The sequence below is a fragment of the Dendrobates tinctorius genome, unplaced genomic scaffold (assembly GCF_039654945.1).
Source record: "Dendrobates tinctorius isolate UK_male_01 unplaced genomic scaffold, ASM3965494v1 ptg000184l, whole genome shotgun sequence".
NCBI lineage: Eukaryota > Metazoa > Chordata > Amphibia > Anura > Dendrobatidae > Dendrobates > Dendrobates tinctorius.
The window spans coordinates 17,238,832-17,254,332 of record NW_027361851.1 but is presented as its reverse complement, the minus strand read 5'-3'; the positions used below and the strand labels follow the sequence as shown (position 1 = coordinate 17,254,332).

Sequence of the window (15,501 nt, the reverse complement as noted above, 5' to 3'; positions counted from 1 at the left end):
TACAAGGAATTGATAATGCCAGTCAGCAGCGTTAAAATGTGATTAACAAATGGAAAATCAGAGGCTCTGTAAAAACAAAACCACGGTCAGGTAGACCAGGGTTCCCCAACTCTAGTCCTCAAGGCCCACCAACAGATCATGTTTTCAGGATTTCCTTAGTATTGCTCAGGTGATAATTGCATCACCTGTGCAAAACAAAGGAAATCCTGAAAACATGATCTGTGGGTGGGCCTTGAAGACTGGAGTTGGGGAACCCTGAGGTAGACCAACAAAAATTTTGTCCATAACTGCCAGGAAAATAGTTCAGGATGCAAAGAAAAACCCACAAATAACCTCAGCTGAAATACTGGACTCTCTGAAAACTAGGGTGTGGCTGTTTCAAGATGCACAATAAGGATGCACTTGAAGAAAAATGGGCTGCTTGGTAGAGTCGCCAGAAGAAAGCCATTACTGTGCAAATGCCGCAAAGTATCTTACCTACAATACGCAAAACAGCACAGAGACAAGCCTCAAAACTTCTGGAACAAGGTAATTTGGAGTGATGAGACCAACATTGAACTTTCTGGCCACAATCATAAACATTACATTTGGAGAAAGGTCAACAAGACCTAAGATGAAAGGAACACTATTCCTATTGTAAAGCACGGAGGTGGATCGCTGATGTTTTGGGGATGTGTGAGCTACAAAGGCACAGGAAACTTGGTCAAAGTTGAAGGATAAATGAATGCAGCATGTTATCCGCAAAAACTGGCAGCAAATTTGCAATCAGCCCGGAAGCTGCACATGGGACGTACTTGGACGTTCCAACATGACAACGATCCAAAACACAAGGCCAAGTCGATCTGTGATTGGCTACTGCAGAACAAAGTGAAGGTTCTGGAGTTGCCATCTCAGTCTCCTGACCTCAATATCATTGATCCACTCTGGGGAGACTTCAAGCGTGCAGTTCATGCTGGACAGCCCAGGAATTTACAGGAACTGGAGGCTTTTTGCCAGGAAGAGTGGGCAGCTTTACCATCTGAGAAAATAAAGAACCTCAACCAAAACTACCACAAAAGACTTCAAGCTGTCATTGATGTTAGAGGGGGCAATACACGGTATTAAGAAATGGGATATGTAAACTTTTGATCAGGGTCATTCGGAGAGAAAGTTTTGGTGGTCTCATTCATATTCTCTGAAAAAAGGCCAAGAAAGCAAAAATTCTGCCGGGGTATGTAAGCTTTTGAGTACAACTGTATATGGCAGTGTGACCCCGGCCTATCTCAACTCTGCAGTGCATTATACCAGTGCTTGGAAAATTAAAGAGAGCTTATGACACTGTACATGCAGTCCAATCTGTGGCCAGCATGGTATAGAGAAGTAGCGGAGTAGAGTATTTTAGGTTTATTGGAGATCACTTGTATTTTATTCTATTTAGTTTGTATGTATATGAGTCCAGTGGAGGATCCTATTCAGCGATTGACTGCAATCTCTACATGCACACTCATACATGGAACACTGTGTATGCATAAGTCCAGAGTGTGGTCCTATTCAAATACCAGGGAGTTCAGTAAATAAAATGCAAGTATTTATTAAGAAAGTTAAAACAAAAACGTTGCAAGGCTTTTCCCCCTATGGGAGCGAGCGCTTGTTTTGGATTCACAGCGCAGGCTTTCAGCGCACCTTTTTCTAGCCCCGCCTCCCTTCTCACTTTTTCTGCCTTTGGCGGTATTGCTTCTCCAGTCACAGCGACACTTCCGCAGGATCTGTTTCCTTCTCATCAGGCGCACAGACATACTCAGACGGAGATTCTTCCAGGACCCTGGAAGGCTGTGTTCAGGCTGTTTTTTTTCCTCCTATACTTAGCCCTCCTCAACAGCCCTCCTTCAGCCCCTAATTACTACATATGTACAGACCCAGATCCTCGGTATGATGTTCAATACTGCCCGTTCCAGAACCCAGAGGAGAAGATCTTGGCTCTCAGCCTGGTGATTCATTCTCTAAGATGCCAGTCCCCATGCTGTCTTCGACTCTGCATGAGAGTACTAGGAAAGATTATTACTGGAATGAAATCCGTCCCTTTCGCACAGTTCCATACCCATCCCCTTCAACTGGCCCTCCTGTCCGCTTGGGACAAAAGGATATCTTCCCTGTATCAGCCCATACTACTTCCTCTTAGTGATGCAGTCATTGGCATGGTGGAGTCTCTCCCCTTGCATTCTTCGGGATTTCAATGTTTTGCCCCCAGCAGTTCACCCCCGGCAGTTTACCCCTGGGTACATTTCGCCCCCAGCAGTTCACCCCCGGATGTTTGTACCCTGTATTGCCCCCAGAATTTTGTGTTTGGATGTTTCGCCAGTTTGTCCTTGTGGTTCATCCGTCCACATGTCACAAAAATACTGTACAGAGTGCTGCACTTTTGTGACATGTTAAATCAACTGTTTCCATCTGTAAATCTCACAACTGATTGCATTATAGTGTCAGAGCATTTCGCCCGCAATTTTAACAAGACATTTTCCAAAACGTTTCTAAAATGTTTTTGTGTTACAAAAACATAACACGAAAAAAATAAATGGATAAAAAATGTAGCGTGAATGAGGCCTGATTTAGGTGGAGAATGTAAACCACTCTAGAATCAAAACATTTTGTGAACTTTTACCTGACCCAGCACTGACCTGCTTTTTTGCAAGTTTGGTTGCAGATGTAACAATTTTCATGTCAGGTGTCCTGCAAGTTACAGTACATTAGACTAGCTCTTATTCCATCTTTACATCAGAATATAGCAGTCTAAAATCTCTACAAAGAGGGAGGTGTACTAGCACAAAAAATCAGTCAGTTACTACAGCAATTCACTTTCTACAAGTATGAATTCAGTTCTATCCAAACGTGGGAAGAAGTTGGTCTACGAGAATCACATTTACGTATTTTCCAAACGAACGGCTGACGATGTCCATTCCTTCTGGGTGTGTGAAAACGGTGACTTGCAAGGGACGTGTTTGGACCAATGAAGCATCTTGTGAAGTGGTGAAAGTAACCCATCCCCACAACCACGCAGCACAAGCAGCAAGGGCAAGGAAAACACAGGAGACACCACAAAAGACTCTCACAGAAGTCATTTCAGGAGCCCATTCTAATGTTGTAGCACTTGGGGAGCGTGGCTATGTAGCTGAGGAGGACAGACGCGTGCTGCAAGAGCTCCTGACCATCCTGTCTCTATCTTGCATTTACCGCCTGTCTGCCGCGACATACCTGGCAGCGCTTGGTGTCCCTGGGTACTGGGACCCCCCTGTAACTCCGCGGGAGGTCGCAGGATGGCTCCGGTGAGCTTGAGACCTGGAAAACCGGGGCGGACGGCAGGGCCCACACGAGGCTGCGGCCATCTTGGATGTGCGCTCTATCAGAGCGGCGGCATCCAGCTTCCAGCGCGGCAGCATCACCGGGCAGCGACCTGTATCCTGCGGAATCGGGGATATGCGGTGAGTGCCCTGAAAAATGGGCCCTGCATTACTCCCCCCCTCTTACTAATAGACTCGCTGGCCTGTTGGTGACATAACTGTGGGAGAAATTGCTCTCCCTCCCACCACTGCTGTCTCTGAGGGTGGATCTCTCCCCCCTCGCCATAAGAAGCCTCAGTGATATGGTGTTTCCATCTGCACAGATTCTGCTCCCAGGCCGCAACTAGTAAACCTGGTTCCTGCTGTGTATATAATTGCAGTGGAAGGAATCCTGGACTACACATTTCCAGTTACCCTGGTGTATCTCACTGCTCTTAACCATGAATCGATCTAAAGGATCGACGGCAGCAGAAAAACTAAAGGAATTTGTCAGACCCGACCCTTCTGAGAGTGCGCGTTCTCTAAGAAATAACTCTTCACAACCTCAGCGTAAAAATCGTCCCTCATGGGGTGGAGAGGAGACGGAGCAGGAAGAAATGACTCTTAGCCTGCATCAACTGTTCAGATGCCTGTTTATCTCCCTCACTAGGACATCCCTGACGGAGAAAATAGAGGATGTCTACACTGAGGTGGGGAGACTCCGTCAAGATATGCAGGCCATGAGGGGACGCATCACAGAGGTGGAGACAAGAGTGTCCCAGGTGGAGGATACCATTACTCCTATGGAGGCCAAGTTAACCAAGGTAGCGGGCTCTATGAACGCCTGGAAACAGAAGGCAGACGACCTAGAGAACAGAATGCATCGGAATAACATCCGTGTCATCGGTCTGCCAGAACGCTCAGAAGGTCAGCACCCTGAGCAGTTCCTGGAGGGCTGGCTTAAGGCCTCTCTGGGAGATGAATTCTCCTCTGTGTTCGCTGCTGAGAGGACCCACAGAGTTCCCACAAAGCCTCTGCCTCAGGGAGCCCCACCTAGACCCTTCCTAGCACGTCTCCTCAACTGTAAAGACAGAGACACCATTCTACGCCTTGCAAGACAAAAGAGTCCCATCAAGTTCAACAATGCTGTGATCTCAATCTTCCCAGATTTCTCCATGGAACTCCATAAGCAACGCGCACAATTCATCGACATCAAGAAGCGGCTCAGGGAAAGGAACATTGTATACTCAATGATTTATCCGGCTCGACTTCAGATTGTCCACGGGGGTTCCTCCGTGTTTTTCACGGATCCAATGGAGGCTACCGAGTGGCTGTGGTCCCATAGAGGACCTCCTGCAAAGGAATGCGCCTACTTTCGTCTGGATCCTTTAACTACAGGCTTAATTGAAGCTCTCCTGGCGAGCACCCAGATATTAACAATACCGGACACTGCATTCAGTGATGGTATCCCCTTGTTTACTTTTCAGTAGGGGCGAGGGACCTTGCTCCTATACCGTTAGATTTATGTTCTGTTTTCTTTTTTTCTAAAGCTTTAGTTTTAGCTTTAATTGTTACTTAGGTAAAAGTCGCAGCCAATGGAAGTCCTGTTATCTATGTGATGTCCCTGAATTCTACTCGGGCATCGATGCGCAACATGTCCAGATAAATGGAGATGGGTTCTGAATTAATATGCATGACATGGAATGTGAGGGGTATCAAAACCCCCGGAAAAGATTTTAGTATTCTCACAAATCGGGCAATATCACCCTCACATTGTGGCTCTGGTCGAGACGCACCTGACCAGAGGTACAGCTCAGAACGTACAAAAACCGTGGATTCAGTGGTCCATACACGCATTTCACACCAGCTATTCCAGGGGAGTCTCACTACTAATACACAAGGACGTTAGATGGGAGGCCCGGAGAGACCCTGAGGGGCGTTTCATATTTGTGTATGCACTGATCAACTCTAGGAAATGTTATTTTGTGTGTTTATAATCCCCTCCGGCTGGTACGTCAATTCTGCAGAAGGCATTGAGTTTTGCTCTGAATTATCCGGACGCAGATGTCATTTGTATGGGGGACTTTAATCTGGTTATGGATGGTCGCCTTGATAGATCGAGACTGGATGATGGGATACAGAGTGGGACCCTGTCAACAGCTACATCCCAACTGTCACAGTTTATAGAAGGTAGTGGATGGCTAGACCTATGGAGAACGCGCTACCCCGAGATGAGGGAATATACTTGCCATTCATCCACTTAGCGTTCCTTATCTCGCATAGATTACATTTTTGGATCCAGCGGTCTGGCAATGTGGGTACATAACATTGTGCATGGTAGTAGAGGGATTTCAGATCATAGTCCGGTTATTCTTAAACTTAAATATGGCCCACTAAGTGGTAGGATAGTATGGAAATTAAAACCTTTCTGGCTGAAGTTGGTAAAGTCACCTGACAGAACAATTGACCAATTGCATAGCTTCATCTCCTCCCACCCCGAACCCCGGAATGTCAACTTATTTTGGGATGCCCTTAAGGCGTACTTGAGGGGTTGCTTATCTTCTACGATTTCCTACATCAAATGGGTGACATCGGGGGAGGATGACTAGATAGAGCAACGTTTCAAAGATTCAGAGGCCGCTTACATATTTGAGCAATAGAGTGGAGTGGTTGACTGCCCAAAGATTATATACTCAACACATAGACTCTAAAGTTGTAGCACTTCTCCCAAAGAAAGCATCACTGAAGAGAACAATACAATTATCAAGGCAACTTGGCAATATTCCAAGGTTGACCCAAACCCTTGATCAACTTGTTATTCCCCAGGAGTTCCAGGGGATCAATATTGATGGTATCCAGCAGCAGTTCCTTCTGCATGACTCTGGTGAGCATTTAACATTTCCATTATATAGAATTATTGCAATGTTTATGTTGCACAAGTGAGAAAAATTATCTATTACAAAGTGCTGATATAGAATACTATGTGATTTTTTTTTTGCCTTAAAGGGAAACTTTGAGGATAGTATAATGTAGGGTGAGGCCTACTGATTCCACCTATGCCTCACTTGTTTAGTTTCAGTTTGATTCTCTGCTCAGCTTCAAAGTAGAAGTCCTGCCTCTAAGATACAGTGGTCTGCCATGTTCATAAGCAGAGTGGTAACCTTGTCCACCAACCATGATTTGCAGGTATCCAGCCATTGTCAATCACAGCCAGAGGACAAGGTTGTCGCATCAAACCCACATCACTAGATGTCAATTTTAGTGTAGAATTTTCTGCCTAAAATTAGCTGCAGATAGTCTGCTGCATCTCCTTAGTGCATGTGAATGGACCTTAAGGATTCGTTAACATGTTTCCTAACCTCTGTGGATTGTCCACAACTGTAGATCTACAGCTATTCTGGTATAGATAATTCTACACCAAAATCTCTATTTAGCGCTATGGATTTAGGTGCAGGTTTTAGTGCAGGATTTTAGCCCCTTGTCTGAGTGGCTGGAATCTTCTTTGCATATTGGTAGCATACATTCACATGCAGAGACAAGTAGCTTGACCCTGGCCCCATAGCAAAGTTTTGAAGGGGCCTGGCCCCCCCTTCCTCCACGATGCCCTGCCCCTTTAGCCATGCCCCCTGCCAGCAGCCTGAAATGACGTTCCAGTGCTGAATTAGTGCTGGGAAAAGGGTACACCATGCTCCGGTAGGTGCCTGTCACCTACCGGAGCATGGCAGGGGGTTAATTAATATTCACCACCTGCTGCCACACGCTGCGTTCCTCTGCTTTGATACAGGACCTGGAATAATGTATGCAATCATGTGATCGCTCACGTCTCAGGCTCTGCATCAAAGCAGAGTGAGGAACGCAGCGCAGCAGCAGGCGGTGAGTATTAATTTATTCTTGCCATGCTTCAGTAGGTGACAGGCACCTACCAGAGCATGGTAGATCCAGGGGGCGGCACGGGGGCAGTGGCGTCCCCTGCCTACATTGTAGATACACCACTGCTGCACTGCGTGTCATTTTTTTTTAACTGTGCATTTTTTCATCAGCATGTGGATGGGATTTAGACATTTACGCTGCATATGACCCCGACCTAATGAACCATTGAGTTAGTGTGCTTTTTTTTCACAAATACTTCTTACAGGTTTGCTCTTTTTTCCTGATGTAAACCTTTTATTATCATGGAATTCTGCATTTTGCTAGTTTCTGCTGCCGTTAATCCTTTCACGACTTTGAAAATGTGACATTTTTGAAGCTTGGATGCATTTTTAAACAGGAATATATCATTTTCCACTTGGACAATACATGTTGTAGAAAAAATATTGTTTAGCCCCTTCACATCAGATTTTGCTTCAGTTTTACGTTTCTGTTATAAAATCAGAAAATCTGAAGCAAAATGTGAGTTTTTAATGTGAGATATGAACAACAGATGCTTCTGATTAGGAAAATTTATTGTGATTTCATCCTGAAATTCTCTGTCTGCTACTTGTTACTTTTTATTTTGTCTCTCATTATTTCCTGTACTAATACTTTCACTTTTAATTAGTAAGTGGACACAGCCGTATCTTAATATTTGGAACAAGAGACCATCTCCATCTACTGGCCCAAAGTAAAGAGTGGTTTGCTGATGGCATGTTTTCCACTACACCATCCCTGTTCAACCAACTTTATACCATCCATGTAGTCCAGAGCAGCCTTGTTGTTCCTGTAGTGTACGCCTTGCTGACGGACAAGAGCCGTTCAACATACCAGAGATTGCTACAAGAGATGAAGAACATGCAACCTGGACTGCAGCCACACAACCTGATGTTGGATTTTGAACTAGCTGCAATCCAGGCATTTGAGAGTGAATTCCCCAACCTCAAGAAGACTGGTTGCTTCTTCCACCTATCACAGTCAGTTTGGCGTAAAGTTCAAAATGAAGGACTCAAGGTGCAATATCAAGGTGACCATGAATTTGCTCATTGGATACGCATGATACCTTTCTACCCTTGCCTTTCTACCAACACATAATGAGCCATTATTTGAAGAGTTAGTGGAAAATCCTGACTTTCCACAAGAAGCCATACCCATTGCCTACTATTTTGAAGATACCTATATTGGTCGAATAACTCGCAGAGGACATCAGGCACCTTTGTTTCCAGTTCAACTTTGGAATATGTATGAACCATCATTTAATGATCAACAGCGAACAAATAATGATGTTGAAGGATGGCACCGTAGCTTTCAAGAAACATGTGGTACTCTTTTCCCAAATATATACCAGTTCATTAACTGTCTGAAACATCAGCAAGAGCTCCACAGTTTAGAAATTATTCCGATAATAGCAGGAAATCCCACCACTGCAAGAAACAAAAAATACGCTGCAATTTCAGCAAGGGTTAAACTTATTGTGCAAGATGTCAACAATAGAAGCTTGATAGATTATCTGAGAGGCATCGCCTACAGCTTTGAATTTTAGTTGATGGTCACATATTTAGCTGTAAAATAATTCAAACATTAACACCTGCAATTTTTCTTTTCTTTCCTCTTTTTCTCTAACCCTTTCCCCTCTATACCTTTTATGTTTCTTATTTAACAGTTTTAATTTATACAGTTAAAGCGTAACTCTAAAAAAAAACAAACAAGTTTTGCTACGTTATAGTACCTGTGGCACTGATCTTCTTTTCCAATGGAGACCCCCTTCCAGCAACTTAAATTCTGTGTGAAAAGTCCCATCCAAATTCCAGCAGCAGGCTCCATGTGATGCAGGATTTCAGTGGCTACTAAGGAGGTCGTTTTGCCTTCGTAGCAGAACTTGTGGACGGACTCTAGGGGGTGTGGCTACACGGTACGTGCAACTATCAGGCCTCTTTCAGACTAGAGGTTTTGCCGGCGATTAGAGCCAGCAAAACCACTAGATAACACTCTATTTGCCCACTGCAAGTCAATGTGCTCAAATCACGGGAAAACTGTGCAGCAGAAAGCCGCGCGGTTTTCCATTTAAAACATGTTCTATCTTCCTGGCGATTACTGCCTCTGTTTTAAACTGCCGCGGTAATCGCCAGGAAAACAGCAAGTTTGAAAGAGGCATCAACGTGCTCCCTATGATGTATACAGGGCTGCTGGTTCACAACCCCCTGCAAAACTCCCCATGTGCTCAGTCCTTTACTGGCTTTACACAGGGGGGAAGCCCTCCTCTTCTCCAGGATGAAGCACATGAGGAGAAGTGCAACTATCAAGAGGGCTGTGAACGAGCAGCCCTGAATGTATCACAGGAAGCCTGAATCCGTCCACAATTTCAGCTACCAAGGGGGCTCGACTTCCTTAGTAGCCACTAAAATCATGCTGCACATAGAGCCTGCTGCTGTAACTTGCATGGGACTTTTCACACAAAACTAAATAAAATTTAGAAAAAAATGTATATTTAAAAAAAATAAATAAAGCTGCTGGAAGGTAGTCTCCATTGGAAAAGATCAGTGCCACAGGTACTATAACATATCAAAAGGTTTTTTTTTTTTTAAATTTTTTTAAGAGTTACGCCTTAAATATATTCTGCAGTGTTGGTTGGTTTGACCATTTGTTAATATTTTTCTGTCTGTTTGTAAAGTTACTTATCTAGAAAACTCAAAGCTTTGGAATTAAAAAAAAAAACGTAACTTGATCTATATCTTGTATACTTGATATACATCTTAGACCCAAAATATGACTAGTGAGAAGTGAACCTGCCAAAGTTCAGTTCGGGCAGTTCCGTCCCAAACAAACAAGAAATCCCGGTTCGGGTTCAGCACCCTCAAACTATCAACTCCATTGAACTCAGTGGGTATGGAGACTCAGAGGAGTGGAGGATCTGTCCACCACATCCTCATCGCTGACCAGATAGTAAAAAGAAAATATATAAATATATATATATATAGCTACTTACCCCTTTGCTGAGGTACCGGCAGACGCGGAGGGTGGTCCTCTTCAGTCCTCTTCCATGCACTTCCACATTTTGTGAATATGTCATCGTACCCGAGGGAATCCCTTTCAGGATTCCTAGCTAGGGATTCCCTTGGTCAAGAAGACTCTCTAGACAGGTTGGGACCTCATCAAAGGGGAGAGAAGCGATTTTTATTTTCTGATGAGCAAACTCCGAACATTGCCTCTTTGGGGTCAGTGTGGTTGAACCTGAGCAGGCAATGTTCGATACGAACCCTGAACTTTCCAGCTCGGGTTTGCTCATCACTAGATACAGTATGATATGTAATGGATGACAAAAAGAAGCCATTAAGTGTAACACCACTAGTACATGACAGTAAAATGATGGTCACTTGTCTTAGATCAGGGGTGTCAAACTCATTCACCAAGGGCCACACCAGTTTAATGGTTGTCCCCAAAGGGCCGTTTGTTACTGAAAGACCGGATGCACACAACTGAGTCCCATCCAGAACATGCCTTTCTCTGCACAGAGCAGTGCATGCCCCAGGATAAGGCATGTCACGGTGGATTAGCTCTTTACCAGGCGCTGTCACATCTTCCCTGGATCTCACTGAAATCATAGAGAGCTATGGCTGCAGCTTCCTGTCACTTTTCCTTGTCGTTGGTGCTGAAAGCTGCTGATAAACAGCTGGTTCCATGCAGAATACAACTGGACCCTATTCTTGGCCTAATCTGAGGAATAGGCATCAATAGAAATTGGGATCCTGAAGTGAGAATACCACTTTTATCTGCTGCTCCATTCTTTGGTATACTGGCAGAGTGTTCTGTGAGGGCTAATCCCAAAAACCCCCTTCTGAAGACCTGATAAAGAGGTTCTGTAGAAGCTGGTTAACCACCACATTAGTTCAGCAAAGCCAATATCTCAGTTCTGCAGAGATGGTTGGTGGGATTAACCCTTTAGTCAGTTAACAGTCCCCCTGCTTCCTTACATAGCCTGAATTAAAGGTGTATTATCATGCCGAACAGCAAAATAAGGCAGCATGCTTTCAGCAATCATGTTACAGTAAGCATGCTGCCGATCTTCCCCTCCTGGTACTTAAAGGTCTTCTGCTCATCTTTGCCTGATCTTCTGGCTGTGTGGGCTGGAGATCGCCATGCTGGATCCAGACGCCACCACGAGGCCTCTCCTTCCCAGCATCCTCTTCTGCCTGATCTCATCGCGGCACTACGCATGAAAAGCAATGTCTTGGTGACAGGAGAGGCATCTTGCCCCCTGGATTGACTGATGAATGGGGCAGGAGTGACGTCATGTCAGTGAGCGGCCAGGAGACATTCGGCCTCACTGTCGTGGCATTCATCATGCTTCATGGATCAGTGATCCAGGCAAGATGAAAAGACAGCTTGAAGCAGGAGAAGACGTCACGGGGAACCGCTAGACTGCAATCCAGGACCCAAGGAGCTGCAGCTGCGACAGGTAAGTATGTCAGTTTTTATGTGTTCTAGGGTGATAATACTCCTTTAAGGCCAGCCAGAAGAGACACTGGGTGAGCTGCTGAAAAGGCAGCCACAGGAATCTCCAGCAGTTGGGGTCCTGTATATTTTACCCCCAGGTATGTTCAGCCCTAGATATTTTGTTCCCTGCATGTTGACCCCAAAAGCTGAGGGTAAAACATCTGGGGTCAAAATGCTAGGGGCGAAACATCAGATTGCGACACCTCCAGGAACAAAATGCTGTAGGTGAATCATCTGAGGGCAAGACATCCAGGGGCAAAATGTGCGGGGGCGAAACTTCCTGGGGGAGAAATGTGCAATGTGCGGGGCCATGCTGCTGGGGGTAAATTGCTGGGGGTGAAACTTCCTATAACCGCATTTGGCACAGGAGATCATTCCTCCCTCTTCACTGACAGGTTGTCATGATGCACGCCTGTCTTCTCTGGTGGGGGGGTGGTCTTCCTTCAACACAGTCAAGGGTCACTGGAACTCTCAGGAAACCTCTCTTCCCATCAACCTCCTGGAGATCAGAGCCATCTACCTCTCCCCCATGGACAGGACATTCTAGCGGGGCCAACCAGTTCACTTTCAGTCTGACAGTGTCAGAGCCGTGTTATACATAAACCACCAGGGCGGGACATGCAGCGAGTTCGTCATATTAGAGGTCTCACGGGATCTTGGTTCAGCTGAGCGGCACGTGCTAGCAGTATCAGCAGTGCACATTCTAGGCATTAGCAACTGGGCCACCTACTTCGTAAGTTGTCAGTACCTCTCCTCCAACAATTGGTCTCTCAACCCCTCTGTGTTCGAACGGATCTGTCAGAGGTGAGGCACTTTGGACATTGATATGATGGCGTCTTGGATGAATTGCAAGATTTCCTTGTTTCGTGGCCAGGTCTTGCTAACCCCTGGCAGTCTGTTACGACACCATGGTCAATCCATGGTCTCCGTTTCAACTTCCTTACCTTTTTCCACCTCTTCCTCTGATCCCCAGACTCATCAAGAAGATCAAGGCAGAAGGAGTTTGTCGTACTATTGGCTCCGGACTTGACAGATGTCCAGATGGCAGTCATTTACACACTTCACAAGGAGGGTAAGCCACAAAAGGTCATTGCTAAAGAAGCTGGCTGATCACAGAGTGCTGTATCCAAGCATATTAATGGAAAGTTGAATGGAAAGAAAAATTGTGGTAGAAAAAGGTGCACAAGCACCTGGGATAACTGCAGCCTTGAAAGGATTGTTTGGAAAAGGTCATTCAAAAATTTGGAGGAGATTCACAAGGATTGGACTGCTCAGGTGAAGTCATTGCTTCAGGAGACACCACACACAGACGTATCCAGGGCATGGGCTACAAGTGTCGCATTCCTTATGTTAAGCCACTCAGGACCAATAGACAGCGCGAGAAGCGTCTTACCTGGGCCAAGGAGAAAAAGAACTAGACTGTTGCTCAGTGGTCCAAGGTGTTGATTTCAGATGAAAGTAAATTTTGCATTTCATTTGGACATCATGGTCCCAGAGTCTGGAGGAAGAGTGGAGAGGCACACAATCCAAGCTGCTGGAGGTCTAGTGTGAAGTTTCCACAATCGATGGTTTGGGGAGCCATGCCATCTGCTGATGTAGGTCCACTGTGTTTTATCAAGACCAAAGTCAGAGCAGCCGTCTACCAGGAAATTTTAGAGCACTTCATGCTTCCCTTTGCCGACAACTTTTTGGAGACAGAAATGTCATTCTTCAGCAGGACTTGGCACCTGTCCACACTACCAAAAGTACCAATACCTGGTTTACAAACAACAGTATCACTGTGCTTAATCAAGCACAGTCGGCCAATCGGCCAGCAAATCGGCCAATCGGCCAGCAAAGTCGCAGGGGTCCCCAACCTGTAGCTCGGGAGCCACATGTGACTGGCGATCCCTTGAATTGTGGCTCGCCATGAATTGTTTGCCAGCTTGGTGCATTAGGTCCAGGTCTAGCAAACGGGTATGAAGAATACATCTAAAAATGATGAATTTTGTGAGTAGCCCTGCACATAAGTGCAGATCTGGATGCACATTTACTGGTCTTAGGGGTTTAGAGATGTTTTAGGTATGGTACGCTGGAGGATGGAGTACGCTGGACTCCTCTACCAGTTAGAGGAGGTGCTCAAAACTGGATGTGACAGTTTGTTGGGAGTCCTTGATAGGAGAATACTGAATGGGGGTATTGGGGGAACCCCTGGATCTCACTGCTTTGGAGTGATTTCTGTGGAAAAGCTTTAGTTATCATTATACCTGTAAATGGGGGCTTTGGTTGATACTACTTTGAAGGGGGTGGGAGCTGGATGTAGCACATGATCCTCTCTGTGCTGAATGTAGCTTGCGACCCTCTCTCTAAGCTGAATGTGGCTGTCAAGATCAGAAAGTTTGGGGACTACTGCCATAAAGAATCTATGGGGTATTGTCAAGAGGAAGATGCGAGACACCAGACCCAAAAATGCAGATGAGTTAAAGGCTGCTATCAAAGCAACCTGGGCTTCCATAGCACCTCAGCAGTGCCACTGATTGCCTCCATGCCACACCGCATTGATGCAGTAATTGATGCCAAAGGAGCCCCGACCAAGTATTGACTGCATTTGCTGAATATACATTTCAGTACGCCAACATTTCGGATTCTAAAATAATTTTTCAAGCTGGTGTTATAAAGTATTCTAATTTACTGAGATAATGACTTTTGGGTTCTCAATGGCTGTAAGTCATAATCATCAACATTAACAGAAATAAACACTTGAAATAGATCACCTTGTAATGGCTCTATATAATGAGATTCACTTTTTGTATTGAAGAACTGAAATAAATTAACATTTTAAAGATATTCTAATTTTGTGACAAGCACCTGTACATGTGAATCAGTTCTAAAAAAAAAAAAAAAAAAAAAAAAACTGGGTATACAACTAAATATTAAGTTTGTGATTCACAGGAATGCTAAATCATCATAAAAAATAGTACATATTGTGATTTTGTAAAGACAAATGCAGACATGGCTATTTTTTAGAACAACCCAATGTTAATTTTTATTTTTCTGTTAAGTAGTTACAAATTGTATACATTTCTCTTCATGTTTAGAATTAGAAAACAATGTGCAATGTTCCCAATGCAAGGAAATAAAATCTAGTATAAAGATTTTGTGATTAACTCATGTTTTTGAGTGCTACTGTATATACGGCATGCATGTTAATATACCCATAAAAGGAGAATGCCAGAAAGTCACAGTATATTTTAAAGGAGTATTCTCAAGTTGACTCTTGAGCAGCTCTCAACTCTGCAGTTTCCTTTCTTCCTGGTTTCTACCGGAGCAGGCTGTCCTCCTTGAGTGACAGCTCTGGTAAATAGAACTGTAGCATTAGTAGAACTATAAAGCAAAAGTTCTGTTGTAAACACTTAGCCATCAGTGGTTTGTTCTGGAGTCTACACAGTTGTCTCCGTTTAAATACAGGGATAACAGGGCATTTGAACAAGCACACAGCACTGCTCTATGATTGCGGGTTAGTAATTTTAGGAGATTTATAACAAAATAAATTTTATTTCTATAGCGCTGACATATTCCACAGCACTTTACATTTCAGAGGGGACTTGTACAGACAATATACATTACAGCATAACAATAATCACATAGATCATAACAGATACCAAGAGGAATGAGGGCCCTGCTCGCAAGCTTACAATCTAGGAGGAAAGAGGTAGACACGAAAGGTGGGTGGTAACAGTTGCCCTGATTGTATGGACCAGCCATAATGTTAAGTGTGTAACAGTACAGATGCAGAGGGCTAATGGATGCATAAAGCATGTGGGAA

The 15,501-nt window shown here is 44.6% G+C and overlaps 1 protein-coding gene across 6 annotated transcripts in view; it reads left to right on the top strand.

The window, feature by feature from the left end:
- LIG1 (DNA ligase 1) overlaps positions 1-15,501 on the top strand; it is a 314,922-nt gene that overhangs the window by 232,181 nt on the left and 67,240 nt on the right. The window lies entirely within an intron of this gene.